The following is a 23,802-nucleotide window of genomic DNA, read 5'->3' as shown; positions in this document are numbered from 1 at the left end:
TCACCACCACAAAACTGGCTTTCTCCTAAGAATATACGTGAACATCCACTGGTCCAGTGTTTTCTGTGGGGTAGCTCCAGTTGCCGAATATCAGCCTCTCTTGAACTGCAAAGCCAATAACTACCAGGACATTTGCAAATTGCCTTATACCAAGGCTAAAGATCCAGAGGGACTTTTATATCACCACCACAGACCTGGCTTTCTGTTAAGGACATATGTGACATTATAATTGTTTTATCTTAATTCCCATTAACATATGTGTAAATGTGACTATGTGTACAGAGCATTGGATGAGTTGTGGTTAAAATCAAATAGTGAAAACAAGATATCAATCAGTCAGCACTCTGTGGGGTTGGGGGAATGGCGTAATGGATGCTGCCACTATCCTGATGGGGGATAAAGCCTGAATCCCCAAAAAACAAATGCCAAAAATGGAAGAAAAAATGTGAGTGTGATTGTTTTTATTTATGGCTTGAATAAATGTACCTAGTGGTACTTCACCATCTATTTGCCTTCTCCCTTTCTATCCTTTTTTCATGTATTGTGCTAACGGAAGGAGTGAGGAAGCTTACTACAGAATCAGAACATGATCTCTAAAAGGACATGTTCACCTAATTTCCAACCGGATCTATAGAAACGAGACAGGAAAATCATCTTAAAGACTTTGGGACATTTTTCTATAGGGAACTGTCACAAATTAAAAGGGCATTGAATCACTGGATAAAGCAGCCAGTTGTTTTGCAAATGTGATCCTGGCAATGCTATTATATGATTAGGGTTATTATGTGCTTATATTATTGTCTAAAGTTCATTATCACCACTACCCTAATATACTCTACTCCTTCCCTTTTTTGCGCCTAATCCTATTTTCTTTTTTTTAAAAATCAAATAGTAGTGAAGTGGCTAAATGGTCTGACCACCATTATATTTTACAAGAGGGATGAGCTAATAAAGAGAACATCTATTCTAGAGTAGAGTTTATGTGGGCTTGAATAATGCATGTAGCGTTTGATGACAATAAAATCCCCATCCAGGATTACATGCCCAGCACTCATGAGCTGGTCAAAAAAAATAATTTGAAGGCTATAGAGCATAGACCAAGAACAGAGTTTGAGTCATCAGCAGATAAGTGCCCACCACAATGACGAATCTCCTCTCTGTGTTTGAGACCATTTTAGTTGGAATAAAGGTGTAATTATTAAGGATGAGTATCACAAGCCCCTGCAAAGGAAAAAAAAATGGGTGTAATGTTTATGTCTCAGCGATAGGTCGGGGTTTGGATATGGGTCTCTTATATCAAGAAGCCTTCTTTCAATCTGATTGGGGGAAATTTTGGGGCTGGCTGGATAGTCAATGTCAGAGGACAAGTTCTGATGGGGAGCATGCTGGAGGCTAAGACAGACAAGCAAGGTTTGATGTTATTGAGAAGTTGTTGCAACCAGAGTTTTATTGTTTCTCACCATTTGTTGTTGAGAGGGAAAATCCCCAATGATATTGAATGTTGTAAATCCACAGAGTTCTGGTGCTCAAGATCATGTCCTTCCTTTTCTTGAGAGTTTCAAGAGCAAGATTAGCAAAGATCTACTTGACATCAGCTGGTTGTTTTACAATTTACACAGTGACTTGTTAAAGTTTCACATTCCCGCTTTACATTGTCTCTCCTCTTTCCAAAAAGGATGCACCATCAATAGTGGCACTGATATGGCAGTTACCAATGACTGTTTTATTACTGTTGGCTGATAATATTGCTGCCATCAAGTAGCAAAAAACACTTTCCCCATCTGCAGCCACAATTATTATTCCACCACCTTATCTATCAAGTCTTCTCCACACCTCTTAGATTGTAAGCTCACTTAGTCAGGACCTTCTTTACCTTGTTTCATGTCTTTGTATGTAATTAGTTTGTGGCATGATCCCCTCAGTGTACAGTGCTGCGTAATAATTCAGCACTTCATTAATAAAAGATAATAATAATAATAATAATAATGATAATACATCTGGAGATTCTACCACTATAAATGAATCAATTAATTGTTTCAAACTCCAGGTATGGGGTTCTCTTTAACTGCCTAATAGTGAAATCTGATGATAATATCATGTGGTGGTTAGTCTGCGGAGGGGCCATGTCCAACAGGCAGTGGCGGGCTGGCCCGGGGGGGCAGGGGGGCATCGGCCCCCCGGGCCGCTCGGTCAGGCCGCTATTAGGGCCGGGGGGTAGGCCGACCGGCCGCCACCCGGCTGCGTCAGCGCACAGGCGGCCGCATCACATGACAGGGGAAGCGGCCGCGTCATCAATGACACGGCTGCATCCCTTTTCATGAGATGCAGCCACCTGTATGCCCCCCGGCCACGCCTCTCCCAGCCCGCGTCTGCCAACAGGAGATACTCACTGGAGGCTTCTGGTAGGATTAGCCTGGTGAGAGATTGTACGTAGGAAAACAGACCGTTTGTGTCAATCGATTCTGGAATAAACTTGATCAAGGTGCTGTTTCTTTGTCAGTGGTTGACAGACTGTGCTAGTTCTGGCTTGAAGCATCAGTGCATTATTTTCTCTTGAAAAAAAGCAAAGGGTCATTCAGCAATGATTTCTTGGATCTAGAAATCATGTTGATTCAAGTTTGAAATTCTCAGAGGGTGAAGTTTGCTGGTCACCAGCTGAACTAAAAGAAGGATTAGTTGTGCCCAAGGGTAGCAAACTGGTTGAAATGAAAGGGGCCATTATACCATTAGTACGAGGTCAGGAAATTATACAATAGAAATAGTGATATAGGTAGTAGGCTTTAGTCAATGTGGAAAGAATAGAAATACAGCCAGTGAAAGATAAGTGGAGGCTAGCTTAGTAAAGCAAACAGATGTGGGGGAGGCAGGGCTGCCCTCAGAAACTGTGGGGCCCAGTACTAATTAATCTGGCAGGGCCCCCCTCCCCATACATGTGTCCCCCCCTCTTCGCGATACATGCGCCCCCTATCCCTCATCACAGTACATGCCTCCCCCCACTCCCTCACCACAGTAAATGTCCCCCTCTCCCCTCCCCGCAATCAGAGCAAATGTTCCCCTCTCTCCTCCTCCCAAAGTGAATTTCCCCCTCTCCCATCCCCGCAATCACAGCAAATGTTCCCCTATCGCCCCCCCCCAAAAGTAAATGTCCCCCTCTCCCCTCCCCGCAATCACAGCAAATGTTCCCCTCTCCCCTAAGTAAATGTTCCCCTCTCCCCAAAATAAATGACTCCCCTCCCTCCTCCCTTAATCACAGTAAATGTCCCCCTCTTCTATCTGTCCCTACCGATCCCCTACAAAAAGAATACCCAATTAACTTACCTTCTCCTCCGCGATGCTGCAGATCCCAGTCACCGACAGACTGAGAGCACAGCGAGCAGTGATGATGTCACAACGCTGCTCTCCCAGCCTATCAGAGCCTGGGAGCTGCTCCATCACGGAGAAGTAGAGGCAGCACAGTAGGTCAGACTGAGGTGCCCGGACAGTTCAGGGAGCCCGGACAGATGGAGAGGTCTGCCCAGGCCCCTCACAGCTGTACTGGCCATACCCCCCTGATGGCAGCCCTGGGGGGGGCATTGTTATGTTACAGAAATCTCTGAGAAGCATGGGGGACAATCAAGCTGGGAAAGGTGCAAGAGATATAAGAGATAACAAGGAGCAACAATTAAAATATTACGCTTTGTATAAGACAGAGTATTGTCATCAATTATAGTAGTAATTGTACATAAACATTCAAACAATGAAAAGGCACTTACATTGGAGATGTGTCTAGTGTGCAAGATGACAGTAATATATCTAACAGAGATACACTATATAACAGTGCAGTAAGGTTTGGCAGGAGTTGTGAGTCTCAGGTGAGAGGTACTTATCTATAGATTGATCATAGTAGAGTAAACTTGTTCCTCAATAAGAAGAGCATGGGTTATCCTGTAGGTCTGGAGGCCGATGAGGATGAAAGCTGGATGAGGGGGATAAGTTCTGGAGCATGGAAAACAGGAATCTTTTGATATAGACCATGATTTAAATAATTTCAAAATTGAAATTTTTTATTATACATTTAATCATCATATTGTTTATATTTACACTTGAACTTTTGGAGTTATTTTCCATCTCCCCAGCATTCTCCATACTTCTTAAAGCAAACTATCTTTGCAACTTTTTCAACTAGCTGCTAGAACATATTTTATAACTACCCCTTGCAACCCTGCCCCTTCTTTCCTACCCATGATCCAAGTTGCCCCTCCAGCAAAGTCCATGACCTCATGAGCAAATATTCACACACAAAATGTATCTATCTTGAATTGTCAACAGAGGGTAGTTTTCAGTTGTTCCCACATTTGTTTTATTCAACCCTATGCATGCTACCCCCAGTGTTTCTAGCATTGACTCATCATTCTCCTGAATTCTGATAGCCAAACAATTAAATGCGCTACTGTAGTGGTTGATTACAGGTGACCTTCTGTTCTTTCAAATTTGAGTGATCCAGAAATGAGAAGGCAACCTTTCTAGGTGGAGTTCTTATTAGATTACATTTTTATCTATCTTTTTGGATAGACAATTAGGGAAAATTGCAATATATGAAGGTGAACAGCTTATGAGCAATATTTATAAAGTATATGAGGAAATACTGCAAATGAAGGTTATTTTTCAGCAAGAAACAATCACCAATATTATCACCACCAATAATATCTCAGACCTTGGGTAACTATAATATAAATCATGTCACATATACTGGACCTGAATATAGCATACTTTTCGTGTTTTAAAAATGCTCTTCAATAAATATTAACTTTAAAAGCACAGAAGATAAGGGTAAATTATCAAAATTGCATCTAACAGGCAGATAATCGGGGATTTTACTATGCAACTGGTCAGCATTGAAAAATAGGGACAGTCCCAGGAAACAAACATTTTCAGGGACACATTTTAAAACTCTTGCTGTCAAGAGGAACAGCTCTATGTATTCATGTCTTATGTCATTTTTGTAATCAGGCCCTGAAGACACTTTTAAATTAACAGAATATGTGCTAGATATTTACAATTACACATTGCGGAGCATTTAAAATAGCTGGATGTAAAATTGTGTATTTACCCCATATGTTGAGCCATATGTATATTAAGATCCATGCTGCATGGCACCAGCAGCATATGCACGGTATACATCAGGCATGCATTACACACACTTGCACCCATGTATTTATTCATTTGTTTTATGTGCAACAAACCTACTCACTATTAGGCATCAATATAACTTTTAAAAAACCTCTAATACAGCAGATAAAAAAAACTCCCCTTCTCATGTAAAACAAAAACAACAAAACATTTTGCTTACGCAAGCACACAAAACAAAAACATAATATAAGGGCGACCCCCCAATCAGTTTCAATGGTGCTGTCACAAGCAGCCAATTATAAGTGGTTCATTAGCACCGGAGACCGTCATCATCATTAACCTCTATTTACAACTGCCCCTGACTACCCGCTAATAATCAGTCTCTTAGGATTATACACATCTTCTTCCCGTTCTGTATCTATTTGCAATTGCATGTACATGACCTTTCTGTACTTGGCCTAAATTAGAACGCCCCTGTCCCACCTCTCCAGAGGCAGGCTGGGATAAATGGCAGAATCACGCCAATCTGCACTGGCGCATATGTGTGCCCATTTTCTTTGCATGTGCTGAGTGATTTTATGCAAGAGACTCTGTGCAGACTGGCATAGTATTCACTCTGCATCAGCCTCTTTATGTTTTTACTGTGCATCCAACTTTTGCTCCATAACTGTATTAGCTGGATGAAACGGCTTTCACTTTTATCTTTTTGATTTGAAGGTTTCTTGCAACATTTACTGGTAACTGTGCTGGATCTAGTTCCAGTATCTATTTCAGCTTACTGAAATTTGGGATGCTCTCTTATTAAGCTTTACACATTTCTGATAAACTGAGAATTCCTGGAGGATGAACATTTATGCAGCTATGAAATAAACTAAATCAATTTCTGAAGCAGTATTGCCCCAGGCTAATATACATAGAGCTAAAAGTTTGCTGTGCCGGTAATGACTGACACCTTCCTGTAAATCATCTTTTCCCTACTCTTTCTTTATGAGACGGATGTCAATTAGATTGCCAGGAACTGCAAAGAGATGCATTAATGAAGAGAGGGAGAATAATGGAGTGATGGATACAGAGAAAAATAAAAGTTATAACACAAATATGTCTTTCTGTGCTAAAGTAACAAAACCTGAGAACAGGGTTATTCAACTTGTTTATTTAAGGATGATTAGATATTTTTTAAAAGTAAATGCGTAAAGTACATATCCTATGTATGTAATTCATTTACATGCATTAGTCATTCTTGACATACTGTAGAAATATAAAAAGATAATGAAACATGAAACTAGAAGACATGAATGGTGCATATTTATTGGTTATTGACATAATAAAGCTAATAGGAAAGAAATGTAATGGTTAAACACTTTACTATTTAAAACTAGGGATACATCATGTCCTGAATGTCCTAATTACCTACAACAAACATTCTTTTTCAGTTTTTGAGCTTAAGAAGAAACATGCCTTCTACAATTCATCTAAATTAGAAACTGCCAAGTCACAGGGCCATCTTTTCCATTGGGCACGATGGGCAGCTGCCCGGGGGCCCCACGGGCAGGGGGGCCCCATAGGCACGGCTCTTAATGAGAATAAATAATCCTGCAAAAGAAAAAAAACCTGCAAAAATACCTTCAAGGGTCACTGAGCAAGTACATCTATCTATCTCTATATCTATATCTGTATCTGTATACATCTATATATCTATATCTAGGGGCCCCGGTGCACTGCTTTGCCCGGGGGCCCATAATGTTGTTAAGATGGCCCTGCCAAGTCAGACGACCAACAAGTTAATACCACATACAGATCCATTTACATTTCCATGTCATTGTTGTATAGATAAAAAGTGTCCCATAAATACTAGCCCAGATAGTATTGTCAGTTACTCAAACAACAGCAATTCAGAACCTCCTCATTATCTATGCCAAAGTTATTGCTATACATACTCCATAGCTTTGAAATCTTCGTCTCTTCTACAATCTTTCCACCATTGATACTCTTACACTGATCTTTTGAACTGATTCCTCCTCCTGTTCTTGGCACTCTGGGCATACAGACTAACCCTGATGGACCATCCATAGCACTATTTGATGGATTCTAAGCATGGTGGCACAGTGGATAGCAATGGTGCCTCACAAAAGCTGAGGTCATAGTTTTAATTTTGTTAAGGGTCCTATCTGTGTGGAATCTGTTAGATAGAGACAGCTGATGGACTACATGTTTAGCTCTTCATTATCTCAGTATTCTTCCTCCACCAAAGAGTATACTAAAAATGTCCAGTGCTTATTACCTGTGCCAAAAATCCAATATTGCATATGTCAGTATGTAAGTCTATAAGGTAGTGGTTACTAGAATTAAACATTTTTAGATGTCAATATTTCTATTGTGTATATTTGTCTATAACCTATGTATGCTGAACCTGACATGAAGCTTAATAATGTGATCATTAATGTAAGTGTTGGTTCCTTTTCTACATTTAACCTATGAATGTTTCCTTGTGCTTGCTTTCTTAGACTTGAAAGCTAATTATTTAAAATGGTGATATTTTCCTCATCTGGGTTTAATATTTTCCCCATGAAAAGTTTTTTCATTTCATGCACCTGTATTGCACTGAATGGATATCTTGAATTTTTGGAACAATTTAGAAACACTGGTTTCAGCTTTTATTGCACTTGTTCTACCTTGTAGTTACTTTGTTTCTTGAAATTTGAGCATATGGTTTTTATATTCTTAGCTTAATCTGAACATTAACAATGGACTTTTGTGAAGTTGTAGTAAATGTCGATAAACCTTGTGATCTGAAGGAGATGTTTCAAGAAAGTGGTACAAGTAAAACTAATGCTTTAACTAATGATGATAATGTACATAATTGCTGTCTAATCTCTGTCTGTGTTTACACTGACCTTAAAAGACTTCTAGACACATGGCAGTAGCTTGATTGCAACTAAAAATTCTATTTATGATGCTGGCCTCAAAGAACACAGACTTCTGTAATTAAATTGTCACCAAATTGTGAGGGGAGCTCATACATTACATTCATTAACTGCCGTTGCCACCAACGTTTTCTACATTGGTTAGTTAAGAAGTCTATAACACAACAGTATATATTTGAATTTTAATATAATTTCCAGAATACCTGTTATATCAGGTCAGGGTCGAATAAGTTTACATTTGTATTTTGTTTTGAGAACAAACAGCTACGTGGCTGTAATCATTTGTATTTGAATCTCCAAATATATGTAATATATACATAATTTTCAAATTAATAACAGTTTAATAACATAAAACACATTAGGCAAGATTCAGAGTTGCACACAATTTGAGTGTAATTTATGGGCAAAAACACACAAAGAAAAATAGCATATATTATGCTGAGTTGAACACATCTCAAAATTTGTCTATCTCTGCATACATAGCATATGTGCCCAGTTTATCCCTGGCGTAATAACACCCACATGCGCATACAAGTTGTAAGTGCAGCAAAAGTTTGTAAACATTTGTTTTCATAGGGAAAACACATTTGCTATTAAGTTTCATATAATACAGCAGATATAACCTTCCTTCTTGTGTACGAATATATGTAAGAAAAAGAATATTATTTAAATACACACACAGAATCATCCAATAATATGCATGATCAATGAAGAAAGCACCCAGCAGCTTCAGAGGTACAAGCATAATCAGTCATTCAGCAGTGGTTAACTATGGATGTTGTAATTGGCCTCAATTGCCAATTGGTTCTTGTCCACCTGAAATGTACAAGAGTGTAGGGGATGCTCTTTGCAATGGGCAGTGTGTGTCTAAGCCTATACACCTATCAGCCACAACGTTAAAACCACCTGTCTAATGTTGTGTAGGTCTCCATCGTGCCGCCAAAACAGTTCTAACCCGTCAAGACATGGACTCCACAAGACCTCTGAAGTTGTCCTGTGGTATCTGCCACCAAGACGTACAGTCATGGCCAAAAGTTTTGTGAATGACACAAATATTATTTTTCACAAAGTCTGCTGCCTCATTTTTTTATGATGGCAATTTGCATATACTCCAGAATGTCATGAAGAGTGATCAGATGAATTGCAATTAATTTCAAAGTCCCTCTTTGCCATGAGGATGAACTTTATTCCAAAAACAACATTTCCACTGCATTTCAGCCCTGCCAGAAAAGGACCAGCTGACTAGGTAATCACTGGTTAGTGATTGTCTCGTTAAAACAGGTGAGAGTGTTGACGAGGACAAGGCTGGAGATCAGTCTGTCATGCTGATTGAGTTAGAATAACAGAATGGAAGCTTTAAAAAGGAGGGTGGTGCTTGAAATCATTGTTCTTCCTCTGTTAACTATGGTAACCTGCAAGGAAACATGTGCATTACCTTTGCACAAAAAGGGCTTTACAGCAAGGATATTGCTGCTAGTAAGATTGCACCTAAATCAACCATTTATCGGATCATCAACATCAAGAACTTCAAGTAAAGACATTCAATAGTTGTGAAGAAAGCTTTGGGGCGCCCAAGAACGTCCAGCAAGTGCCAGGACCGTCTCCTAAAGTTGATTCAGCTGTGAGATCGTGGCACCACCAGTGCAGAGCTTGCTCAGGAATGGCAGCAGGCAGGTGTGAGTGCATCTGCAAGCACAGTGAGGCAAAGACTTTTGGAGGATGGCCTGGTGTCAAAAAGGCCAGCAAAGAAGCCACTTCTCTCCAGTCAAAAACATAAGGGACAGACTGATATTCTGCAAAAGGTAAAGGGATTGGACTGCTGAGGACTGGGGTAAAGTCATTTTCTCTGATGAATACCCTTTCAGGTTGTTTGGGGCATCTGGAAGAAGGAAAAGTGAGCGCTACCATCACTCCTGTGTCGTGCCAACAGTAAAGCATCCTGAGACCATTCATGTGTGGGGCTGCTGCTCAGCCAAGGGAGTTGGCTCACTCACAATTTTGCCTAAGAACACAGCCAAGAATATAGAATGGTACCAAAACATACTCCAAGAGCAACTTCTCCCGACCATCCAAGAACAGTTTGGTGACAAACAATGTCTTTTCCAGCATGATGGAGCATCTTGCCATAAGGCAAAAGTGATAACTAAGTACCTCAGGGATCAAAACATCGAAATTTTGGGGTCATGGCCAGGAAACTCCCCAGACCTTAATCCCATTGAGAACTGGTGGTCACTCCTCAAGAGGCGGGTGGATAAACAAACCCCCAAAAATTCTGACAAAATCCAAGCATTGATAAGGCAAGAATGGGCGGCCATCAGTCAGAAGTTGATTGACAGCATGCCAGGGTGAATTGCAGAGGTCTTCAAAAAGAAGGGTCAACACTGCAAATATTGACTCTTTGCATAAACTTAATGTAATTGTCAATAAAAGCCTTTGACACTTATGAAATGCTTGTAATTTTACTACAGTATACCATAGCAACATCTGACAAAAAGGTCTAAAAACACTGAAGCAGCAAACTTTGTGGAAACCAATACTTGTGTCATTCTCAAAACCTTTGCCCATGACTGTAGTACTGGCAATTGTAATCATCATCAGCATGTAATGGCACCAACCCCTAGGCATACACCTTTCACAGCTGAAATAATCCAGCTGTAGTAGGCATATCTGGTGCAATGAGACCTAATGACCATGGTGACGATCGGTAGCACTATCTAACCAATACTATTAGAGGATTACTCAAATGGCATAGTTTAAATGCTTTGAGATTTGTTACGGATGTTGCTAGAATGCTCCACATTTAGCGGGCATTAATACATTTGAGCAAATATACCAAATAGTTGGTTTGACAATTAATGAATTATTTGACTTGATATGATTCCTGGCTAACATGGGATTCAAACTGGAGTCATCTATGATTAATATACCTCCATGTGTACAGAAGGACGATAGGGTAAATCACTTTTTTCAGCATTTCTTTTAAAAAGAAAACTATGCACTAAGGGCCAAATTTATTAAGGGACCTAAAAGGCCCTTTTGTGCATATAATCCACAAAATGACTCTGTGCATGACCAGAAGCAGACCATCTACCAGAGAATGCAGCAACTTCCAGGGCAAAGGACTTTTACTACCGCCTACGATTTCAGGGGTGGAGAATGGGCGTTTGCGCGTAATTAATGTACAACAAGGGCATGACAGTTTCGAGCGTATGCAGCAGCATCAAATTCAAGCTCTGTCTATCTCAAAAGTACTTGCTTCTCAGCTCAATCTCTTGGTCCAGCTACAGGTCTGGTGTAAGTGCAGTTTACTAGTGATGACGGCTGTGTATGCATGCTAGAACATGTGTTTGCAATCATGAGCAACTGTAACAATTTATTTTTATGCACAATGGATATTAATTACATCATAAAAATGTATTTCATGCAAAAACACTTATATTTTTTAATATTTTATCATTTATGCTATCTTATTAAAATAGAACATTAATCCTGCCCACACGAAACAAGGTGATTGCCAAAGTACAGTTTAGCTTCGAAATGGAGACGTGGGGGATGCCATATTCGTCATCCCCTTCATCACCCCTAAAAAAGTGGTTTTCCTGGCATGTGTATACTACAGAGGGTGAGGGGGCAACTAGAGCTCGTGCGGATTCGTTGCTACCCCTTTCACAGTTCACCTTGATTGAATCCTCGTCAGAATCCACATAGTTCTCTGATGGGAATATCCCATTGGGAGTGTATCCTCCTTGATGTTGCCGGTTTTCATTGCTGTATTACTGACCTACTGGCCTGATAGTATCTATTGTATTATGTACCATAAATTCTAAGGTGATATAATGTGTTTACCCTACTATGTACCCCCCCCCCCTTCCCTTCTCTTTTTTCTGGTCTCCCCTTCCCCTTCCCATTCTTTTTTGTCTGTATCCCTTATACTTGAAAGAAAAAAAGAAAAATACTATTGAAGTTAAAATAGAACATTAATGTATTAGTTTTTTTTAATTTACTGAACGTTCTTTTGTGAGTTTACATTCCACATATATATTGCATGTATCCTGCAGTGTCCTGTCTAGTAGAGTAAAGCAGACCTACACCTGCATTCATCACCACATGTATCTTCAGATCTGCTCCTTGTTGAAGTGCGTATACCCAATTTATAAGTGTTTTAAAAAGAACGCACATTGCATTTAATATGCATCCCTTACTGAATCAGGCCCTAAGATTCTCTAGATTATTAGCTCTCTACAAATTGACTCAGGGATGCTTAAGTAGTATTGTTTTCATACTGGATCTGGTTCCAAGTTAGGATGATATTATATTATATGAACTATTATTACATTTAGAGACAAAAGGAATAGACCTACCTAGTGAAGACATGGATGTTTTTTTGCTGTAAAGGAGAGTATCCCTATCCATATAGCTTGCAGACTTGCACAGTTTTAGAGGTGCTTCAGCAAACAGTTTGGGGTGATCTTAATTGCAAGCAAATGCAACAACAGAGTTGATTATTTCCACATGGACAAATCATTCTGTGCTTATGGTGGAGGAAATATAAAATGCTTACTGATAAAAAGAACTGCTTCATTTGTAGAGACAGAATTTCAGGACTGAAATTTTGAGTTATATTATCACAGCACAAGCTTTTTTTCCTTAAAGTTCATTTGCTGTAGAAATTAAATTATTGCCTTATCAAAATTGGAGGAAGGCTGCTCATATACCCATTTAACTTTTGGCTGGAGAAAAGAAAGAAGCATTTCTTGTTTTTCTTTGCAATATTTGGTGGAAAGAAAATGATGTCCTGTTTGTAAAAGAAGGCAAGAAATATTACCCTTTGCAAAAAGTACACCAAAGATTCCATGAACAGGCTGTGAAATGTGGTTTGTTTTTTTCCACTGAAATCTGAGTTCCGGTTATATGAACTTTTATTTTATTATTATTTGTTTGTTTATAGTAACTGTTTCACAATTTAAAATTCAAAGTTTAAAGTGATAGATATCAGCCACTTTGCTAAACAGTACATCATATATATTTTTGTTATTGGAGTGTAGGCAATATAAATAATATTTGCCTGAGTTCAGGGGAAGCTGCTTTGTGAACTGCTTATTGAAGTATGTATGAGTGTTGTGATAATAAGTGTTGAGAAGTTAAGTTAACGTTTTGTTATTCACAGGAATTGGCCCTTTGGAAATTGAAGGGAGTATATAAAATACCAATGGTATGTGGGTAAGATGGTAAAGACGGATCAGTGGCCCCAAAAGTTTACCTACCAGCACTGTCAGAAGCAACCTATGGTCTGACTCATTTAGGCAAGGATGGTATGTGTGGACTTAAGGCCTGCTAGCGTGCACCTGGTTTCTCTTCTCAAGCAGGTAAAAAGGCTGGTTTATGCTTTATATGCCTGAGGTAGAATCCAGGTAGAACCATCACATATCCCTCCTGCAGAGACCTATTCCAAGTAATATAAATTGACTTAATCCAAATTCCAAAATGTCATAATCTGTTTTTTGTGTATAGATATGGTATATCATAAATGAATGAGAATGACAGAGGTACACATTTCACTGTGAAAGTTATTTCTTTTCCAGTTAATGTGTATTTTACTAAAAATAATAGAATAAGTTACTGGAACAATTCAATGGCATAATGAAAAAGTAAGCTGAGTAAAGTGATAAAGAATACAGGGATGGTTTGGCTAGAGCCTTTGGGCCTGAGTCATTAAGGAAAGTAAGGCAAAAAAAAAGAGTAAATGTTCTCCGGGACAAACCATGTTACAATACAAGGGGTGCAATTTAGTTTATTATTTTGCACATACCGTATATACTTGTGTATAAGCCGAGTTTTCAGCACATTTTTTTATGCTGAAAAAGCCCCCCTCGGCTTATACACGGGTGAACTTACCTGGTCTCCGTTTCCTCAGCTCTTCAGTTCCGCAGTGGAACGCATGTGCGTTCCACCGACAGGAAGTTCGGCACAAATGCCGAACTTCCTGTCATTGGAACGCACATGCGTTCCACTGCGGAACTGAAGAGCTGAGGGAACGGAGACCAGGTAAGTTCGTTCTCTCTCCCTCACTCGCTCCCTCCCTCCCTCTCTCCCCCTCCAATATTAACATAACGTGATTTCGCTATTCTTTGGGGGTGAATTTCAGATATGGCATTTGCTGGGTCTCATAATACATTATTATTCAGGATACCGTACATCGATGGTTCTAATTTATACGATTCATTTATAAAACAGTTTTTTCAAATTAAATCAATAAAGTAGAGTAACAAATCAGGGGGTGTGGAAATATTAATGCACATATATATAAAGATATTTATTGACAGTGTCCCCCTGCACCCCATTTTGAAATGTGTCAGGGCTTCACTAAAATGGCAAGCTTATATCAGGACCATAAAGCCATATTTATGGAGCAGTTGTGAAAAAATGTCAAACAAACTGTGTATTTTTTTTTTAAATTGATGCTGGGTGTCACACCTACAAGACCACGTTCAAAATCAGTCCTGCTTTTTCTAGATATGCTCCCGAAGCTGGTTGTTTTCATGCCTGCTTTCTGCAAGATAGGGGACAGACAGCATGCCAAAAAGATTTAGCTTAGTATCAACTCTGTGTTTCAGGAATAATAGTTCAATAATTTCTTCTGTGTACCAAGAAATATTCTCCGATTCATTTTTAAAGAAAGAAAGGTGCATATGTCCAAAGAACCAGTCAGATTAAAAATACATGAATCATTCAGTAGCTAATCAATCAAAAACACACATGATATAAAAATGTGTAAAATAAAAATGCATATACAGATGTAAATAAAAAACATAATAATGAATAAATCTACAAAAATTACCAGTAGCTGCTGCATTTCCCACCCTAGGCTTATACTCGAGTCAATAAGTTTTCCCAGTTTTTTGAGGTAAAATTAGGTGCCTCGGCTTATATTCGGGTCGACTTATACTCGAGTATATACGGTAAGTTAAATACTGGATAGCAAATGGATAGCAAATACAAGAAGGAAAGCGCTACATTTAAATCACTCAAAATGACCCTGAAATGAGCAGCTTATAGATAGAATTCTAAATTTCTAAAATTCCCAATTCTAAAAATTCAATGTGACAACAGTCCTAAAGCGCTCAATTTCATCAATAGAACAACCTAAAACACAAATATACCCTTAATAATAAGCTTGTATCAAATATCAACAGAAATAAAAATAAAAATAAATAAATGTTATGTCAATACAAAAAATATACATAAAATATACATCCATGGATATAAAATGCATGTGTCCAGATAAAAAAAATTTAAATAGTCAATGTTCCAAATGCTGAACGATCAAATAATGAATATGCAAAATAGTTCCATTGGGATTCACTCACGATTGTGCTGTAAGGATGTTTTACCTAATTTTCAAAAAAAAAAAAAAATGACGATAAATCAATGGCCTTCATAACACAATTTAATAGTCATGCAGGAGAAATGAAGCGTATTATGACTAAAAACACTGCCCTATTAGAATTGGATGAGTTTGTAGGTCCTCTGATTAAGAAATGATGTAACACAGTTTTTAGGAGTTCAAGGAACCTTAAAGAGCAATTAGCACCAAGCTTATTTAAGAGTGTTAGTATAAAAGCAATTTCTGCAACGGAGCCAAGTGTGGAAAGATGGCTGGGCATAAGACCCAATGACTTCTACTGATGTGGGAAAAATAAGTGTATTACTTGTGCACATGCAGATCACAAGTATATTGAAATTTCCTCATTCTCATCAACAAACAGTTCCCAATTGAGAAGGTCTTAGACTGTCAATCGATATACGTCATTTACTTGATAAACTGTAGATGCCCCCCCAATACGTGGGGCGCACAATAAGATCTATGGGAGTACGGTTCCAGAAACATTGACATAATATTTTGAGAAAGATTACAACTCATAGTCTATCTATGCCTCATCATCAGTTATTTATATAGTGCCACTAATTCCGCAGCGCTGTACAGAGAACTCACTCACATCAGTCCCTGCCCCATTGGAGCTTACAGTCTAACTTCCCTAACACACAGAGAGAGAGAGAGAGAGAGAGAGAGAGAGAGACTAGGGTCAATCTAATAGCAGCCAATTAACCTACCAGTATGTTTTTGGTGTGGGGGAGGAAACCGGAGCACCCGGAGGAAACCCACGCAAACACAGGGAGAACATACAAACTCCACACAGATAAGGCCATGGTTGGGAATGTCAATTTTTGTCAATAGGGTAAATTAGAAGGTCTAAAGGTCAGGGCCATCGAACAAATTTGGTCCACCAAGAGAGGTGGAGACAGGTTTAATCTGCTCTGTAAACGGGAGGCCTATTGAATATTCAGACTTAGAAAGCCGATACCTCATGGCTTAAATGACACCATAATGTTAAGTAGATAGGGGTGTTCAAATGTGTATTTGGGGTGTATCCAGTCTTTATCTTTGGCATTAATATGTCAAACATTATAATATGATATTGGTGTTAGAATTAAGTTAGAATTTATAATCCCTATCATGTAAGTTTGTTCAAATGTATTATTGACCTTATAGGGCTCTTTGTGGGCCCTTTTATTTTTAGTTCAATACATAAGTCCTCTACATCCTGGGACTCCTCTTATGTGTATGTTCTATGGGATGAGTGGTCATATGAAATAAAGAGGTGTTATTTGAACATTACAGTTTTGTACCTTTACATCTAGCTATGAACATGTGTATATGTGCGTAAGCATTCTTTATAGTTCATTACACATCTTAGTCAAAATCATTTTTATAAAATATAGAGGCCTTATACTGTTACTCTATAGGGAAAACAAGTTCCTGGGAAATATAATGAAACACACTTACTTAAAATTGTTGCCACATGTATTGACTGAAAGTGTCACATGTATAAATTTTACAGGTACACAAGACGTTAAAACCTGGAAACTGAAGTGGTTTGGATTGATTGTAACCGCTTTTAATATATCAATAGAGGAGAGAAGTGAACATCTAGGTAAAATTGGAAATTTGGGATTGCATTTAAAAATACCAAATTTAAATATGTTGGACCAAAGAGATCTTTGGGAACAGTAGTGTCAAAATATTGTAATATAATGTTACAAGATGGTAATTGCTCTTTAGTGCAATTAAATAATAAGTATGGAAAGTTTACAGATATTCTCTGCACAAATACTGTATATTACATGTAGCAATTCCATGTATTTTAATAGATAATATATTACAGATGCAGAAGTAAGGCATATAAATGTTTACCACTGAATTAGATGGAATATGTTATTTAGGTTAGGTGATTCCAGTTGTTAATATATTTACACAGAATGATTTAAAAGAAATTGTACAGCAAAAGTATTAAATATATAGTTCAATAAAAAGAAAGAAAAGAATTGAAGAGATTCTCAATTCATTCATTCTCACACAAACGACAACACATCCCTAACGCACAATTCTTTCAATATTTTCAAATGCGACATTTCATACAGTGATCCCTCCCATTCCTACGCCCGACACCTCTCTCGCCACTGTGCATATAACGGTAATTATAAAGGCATTATTTTCTCCTGTACCACTCTGTTCTGGTTCTACGAAACCCCTCGCCCCCACTAACCACATACATAACAAACTGTGAGGCTGACCTGGGTAAGACCATAAGCGAGGAACAGTGGGACGTCATTCACACCCGAATTTCTAAGTGTTCTATTAGCGTGCCCATTAAAGAAAATTCAAACAATGTTTTCACTAGGTGGTATCTAGTGCCCACATGGCTTCACACTATGTTCCCCACCCCTTGGCCGAATGCTGGAAGCAATGTGGATACCGAGGTGACTTCATGCATATATGGTGGCCCTGCCCTAAGCTGTACTCTTTCTGGGCCACGGTTAGAGCTGTTATAGTGGAAGTCAACGGGCTTAGTCTCAACTTAACCTATGCCACCCTCCTTTTATGTGATTCTATCGCTCATCTTGACAAACCCACAGATAAGTTGATTTTGTAGATTTTCTGCACAGCAAGTTTCAAATAGCTCACAATTGGAAGAAAAGCAGCCCTTCCACATGACAAGAAGTGACTAATTGTATATGGTGTGTAGCCCGGATGGAATATATTATCAGTCTTCAAAACAACAAAGGGGCCTCCTTCCACAAAAACTGGGCTGCTTGGTAGTCACATCACACAACTTCTCTACCCGGTATTCTGAAAAACTTCTACCGCTCGCAATCCTATTTCCCCCTCTGGCACAATCCCGCCCCCCACCTTTTATTCCAATGCCCCTTTAACCCCTCACCATAAATTAGCATCATGGCTGCAGATATTTGTATTGGATACAGGATACATAGCCCCGCGCTGCTTATTATCCAAATTTTACAAATAAAGAGATTTAAAAAAAAAAAAAAAGAGCTTCATGTTTTCAAAACAAAATTAATGCAACATAGATTGGTCTTAAACTATCTTACTGCACAAACAGGAGGTTATTGTGTAACGCTACAGATAAAGTATGGAACAAGGTTATCTGACAAATGGCACAGATAATCTAGAGAAGATAGTTCATAACTATATAGATGAAGTAATGAAAAGGGTAGAAAGATTTTGCTATGATACATGACATTATCTGCAGTAGACAGATCGTTTTCATAGTTAGATAAAAAAAAAATTGATTTTCTGGTTTTAGTATATGGTTTAAATCATTGCTGAATTAATTAGGAAGATTTCTTCTCTCTATATTAGGAATATTATTGCTTACATTTTTTGTATTAAAATGTATACAATATTGTTAAAATTTTGTAAGAAAATATTGAGTAAAACAATTGAAAGAGTTAGTGACACAGGGGAAGAAATAATAGAACTGTATAAACAAATAATGACTCATAAAATATAGTGTGATAGTTGGTGTAACTATCAAATTGGGGAACTGTCAATGTTATTTTTGGATGAAGACAATACATTAGCAAGAAACATAAAAAAATATTTATATTGTTTTGTTTTATTCTATTTGATGTGAGCAGCAGTGGAAGAGTTGATTTGAAGAACAGATGTTCCTAATCAGTAGTGGACAAAGACATTCCAAGTCCCTTTAAGATAAAAACGACTGCAGACATGGGATCCTGATGGCCCAAGAAACACCAATATGCTGCCTCAAGCAATTGTAATATGGCATTTGTGAATTGTAATACAACCTACTTTTGTTACTGATAAAAAGAACTGCTTCATTTGGCAGGATTTCAGGATTTAAATTTTTACTGATATTATCACAGCGCAAGCTTTTATTTTGTAAATAAACCATTGTACTTTTTTTTCCTTAAAGTTCGTTTGCTCTAGAAATTCAATTATTGCTTCATCAAAACTTTATCGTCAGCCTATGGTAACTATGTCTAATAAATAATAGCCAGACATTAGCACTCAGCAGCAGGACCATGTTGCTTGGAAAAAAAGCAATTAGACTTCACAAAGAACTTCTGGTCGTTAACATTGTTCCCATTTCCCAGACCCCATAGTATTGACGGAGTTAAAAAAAAAAAAATGGTGGCCGAAATTCAAGAGAAGACTCAAAGACAATCTCTATGACTAGCACAGGCACGCTAGTGGCACAGGTGGTCATGCAGGTGCATAGATGTAATGCAGATTGAGGGAGTTGTAGGGATGAACAGGAAATAGCAACCATATTTGCTGATGGAAGGCAATTCATTTATTAAATAAGTTCTTACTAGCAGGGCTTTTTCTACTCATGACGTCTTGTCTGCTCCCTTCTCATCTACCTGTGGAACCTTGTAATATGCAATTTGCATGTTCGGTACTATGCTTTGTCATGTACATTGTCAATAACATCTTAAGTATTCTGCTTCAACATTCTGCATTATGCCTGTGCTTGTACTATAATTTTATTTGTTATTCCTTGACGTTGTATTTACTATGCTCTCATTCTGCAAAATGTCGTTGTGTCACATAAATAAACTAGACTAATAATATTAATTATTTTTTAAACACAAATTATTCACTTTGGCTTAAGTATAGAATGAAAATTGTTTTTCTCAAAGGCTCATTGTATTTGTTTTCCATAGACATTGTAACTGAAGAGCATCAGGAGGAATCCGAACCTCCAACTTTTGATGAGCCTCTTGAATTAGAGGAAGCAAATATGCCCAGATCTTCAGCACTTACCAAATGAATGTAATAAATGTTCTGTACCTTGTTCTGTATATATCTTTTTAAAAAAAAGACATTGTGAATATTTCATAACAAAGTATGATGTACACTTGAATTATGAATTATGTATGTTTTTATCAAAATCATGTTGTGCTGCTGAGGTTCTAATATAAGAATGTGTGTTGCCAACCAATCTGGTGGAGGCATTTGGTGAATTGTAAGTAAATTGTTGCTTTGACATTGAATTTAGCAGAAGAGTCAGGAACCTCGACCGCAGAAGTTAATGACAATATTTTAAAAAATTTTTAAACTATCAAGTTGTATTACTGGAGCTCTATGTACTTTAACCCATGCAGAACATCATTTTCAGATACAAATTATAGATAGTACAAGAACAATTATCTAACATATGCTTATGTGATAGCCACTCCTGCTCACATTGAAACTCAGATCATGTTTGCCATATGCTGGATTGCCTGATTATGGAGGATTCATGAGTACTTCCTGGAAATGTGCATTGATTGAATGAAAATGTTTTCATTATGAAATAAAAATCTCAGTTGTACTGTACATATTAAATTGGGACAAGATAAGCCTTGCTCCCAATCCACCCCCCACTCCTGATCCCCCCACTTTGGGGGAAAACTAAGTGCTTCTATGTAAGCTGTATCACATTCGAGGTCCATGAATTGAGGTATGGAAATATTATCACCTGCAGCATAAGTGGTATGAGAAACATGTTCCACATTTGCTCATGAATAAACAGTGTTATAAACTCTTTTTTTTTTTTGCATGTAGGAAAAATATTTGAGTTGGTTTTGCCAAGGTGAAAATTTACTTCTTTTTTTTCTTTGCTCCTATTTCTAAATGAGGCCCAATGTGTGTTTCACATACTGACCCTGTTGTAAAATTACTCTTATGTGCAAAGAAGAGTCCTAATCCATTAGCAGTTGTATACATTGCTAAAATGTGTGGCAGGAATGCACGTATGTCTTGATTTAGTGCTAACATCAAGCTGTATCATACGTGCCACCAAAGCAACTCTGGTCTAGAAAGACCCAGTGGAAGAGAAATGTAACAAAGCCACCAATTTAGTCACATGTGTTTTTGAGGTCTGGATATTTATTAAAGATCCCCACGGTCTCTTTGAAAAATGTGCAATCTATTGTTAGGCTGACGGTCTGATCACCAACTCACAGAACCAGGTGGCGGAGGTCTTCACCTATGGCAGCCGCCTTTCCCTTAGAGCTTTATACGCTCACCGGTACTCAGATGCCCCCAGGACTTAACTCCAGGTGTAGTGTGAGTTGGTAATACAGGCCCGTAGAGGCAGGTCAGGAGGCTGAATAGAAGGCAGCAGATAGTCAGACGATAACCAAGGTCAAGGGTCACAGGCAAGCAGGATAGTCAGTAGACACGCCAAAAGGTCAGAGTCACAGGCAACACAGTGGGGTCCAAGGCACAGGCCAAAGGGTCAGGGCCACAGGTAAGTAGGCAAGGTCCAAGGTACAGGCAGGGGTCATACACAGTAGTCAATCCAAAAGGCTTTCACCAAACAGCACAGGAGCAGGTTAGCTGACAGGAAAATTGGACGCTATAACCGGCAGTGAGGCTAAGCCCTCCCTGCCTTAAATACTTTGATGTGCCAATCAGAAAAGAGGAGGACAGGGTTGACAATCAGCCTCAAGAGGCTGCTAATTAATTACTTACTTAGAACTGGCATAGATAATAACATAAACCAGGAACATGTATAAATAAATTAACAATTTTAAATCATCGGAGAGTTCCCCCTGGTGTTGGAGGGTGTCCCTACACCCTCCTACTTTATGCCACAAAGACAAGCCCAAGGAAAAATTACAGTGTATTGAAACCAATACACGCCCCGGCTGTTAGATCACGCCAGTACTGCTGCGGCTCGTGACATCTATAAGATGAGGTGGCTCCCTGAACTGGTGTATCACCTCTTAGATTTAGGGCTATATTTAATAAACTGCAGGTTTGAAAAAGTGGAGATATTGCCTATAGCAACCAATCAGATTCTAGCTGTCATTTTGTAGAATATACTAAATAAACAACTAGATTCTGATTGGTTGCTAAAGGCAACATCTCCGCAGTTTAGGAAATATACCCCTTAGACGTGGCCTATAAATGCGATTCACAGCTGCTGTTGCTGTTATTCCTTTGTTATAAATTGCAGCAAAAACACCAATATGACACATGAACACAACAAGAGAGATGTTTGGCATTTAATAAATGTAAACTGTGAACATAAGTTAAATGTATTCTGTGAACTTACTTGACATGTTGCATACTTCTCATTCTTCACATTGTATAGTTTTACTGAATATTTTTTTAAAAAGAAAAAAAAACACGAAACTTTCTCTTATGGTGCCGTGACACAAATTAATCAATGACCTGTAGAGGTTAATACAGAATCAGCCAATGGGAACGGTTTTCCCCCACTCCAGCTAATCAGACCCAAACCTCTTCATTCATTTTTTATCATGGCTCAAGCGTTAATTTACCCAGTCAGTCAGTCAAAACGTGAAAAAACTAGCTGTAACTTGTAGTTTTACAACAGCACTTTATTTCTTAAGAGACGCAACTGAAGATGACATGTCTATCTAGAGCACACCACCATCAGAGGGCTCGCTACACTTATATATGCATGGCCCTACTGTGCGCATGTTGTGCATCTTGTGGTAGGAGCACATATAGCTAAAGGGTGCAAATCTGCACCTAGCCAAATTATGTTGCAATGCAAGGGGTGCAAATTTAGTTTTTTTCATGCAGGGAAAATACTTAATAGTTGCTTATTTATTTCCTCCCGTCTTCCACTACCATGCTACCCATCTCGTAAGTGGAAGCAGTATGTAAGGGTTCTATAGGCTTTTCCCTTACTCCCCATACACTTACCTCAGTCACAGCAGTCTTCTACATGACAGGCAGCCTGGCAGCAAATCTGATGCTGTTAGCTGTCTGTCAGTGCAGGTGTGGAGAGTACTTAGTAAAGTCTCGTGAGATCTGGTAATGTGACAAGACCTGACTAAGAGCTCCATGGCTGCACTGATAGGCAGGTATCATCAAGAGGATTTGATGTAAGCCTGCCTGTCAGCATAATATCTGTCCAGTTCGACCCTTTTAGTCCAGGTTGCAGCTCCGATGATTATAGAGAACTGCTTAATTTTTTTATAAAAGGTTAAAAAAAAAAAAAATACCAGCGGCGTCATACAAATCTACTGAGTACTGGCTCTGTTCATATTGGACTTCTAATATCACATGGCATCATAAAAGTCTGTTTCTGTTTGTCTCCTGGTATTGTTCTACTGGTCTCCATCAACAAGCTATTGACATATAACTGAACTCAGAATATCCAGGCACAGATTGCCACAAATATCCTTTGCTCTTTAGAGGGGCTTTACAGTTATTACTGGAATCTGTGTTAATTTGCACAAGCATTGCTTCAAGAGACATTGTACATTATAGTGCCTTGCTAAAAAAAAAAATATAATTTGCTCCAGTATAACTTCAAGAGATACTGTTTATTATCTTTCTTTGTCCAGACTGAATATCTGCCCTAGTCTTATTTAAAAAATATTGTTTATTTCAGTGTTGCAACCATGTTTATCTCCT

At 38.4% G+C, this 23,802-nt stretch overlaps 1 long non-coding RNA gene across 1 annotated transcript in view; it reads left to right on the top strand.

The window, feature by feature from the left end:
• Nucleotides 1-22,029, top strand: part of LOC142144272 (uncharacterized) — a 30,468-nt gene extending 8,439 nt beyond the window's left edge. Inside the window, exon 3 of the long non-coding RNA XR_012689679.1 lies at nucleotides 20,085-22,029. This is a non-coding gene — a long non-coding RNA (uncharacterized LOC142144272). The remainder of the gene's footprint in view (nucleotides 1-20,084) is intronic.
• The last annotated feature ends 1,773 nt before the right edge of the window (nucleotides 22,030-23,802 follow it).

This window comes from Mixophyes fleayi, chromosome 3 (genome assembly GCF_038048845.1).
Source record: "Mixophyes fleayi isolate aMixFle1 chromosome 3, aMixFle1.hap1, whole genome shotgun sequence".
NCBI lineage: Eukaryota > Metazoa > Chordata > Amphibia > Anura > Limnodynastidae > Mixophyes > Mixophyes fleayi.
This window is presented reverse-complemented; position numbering and strand designations above follow the sequence as displayed.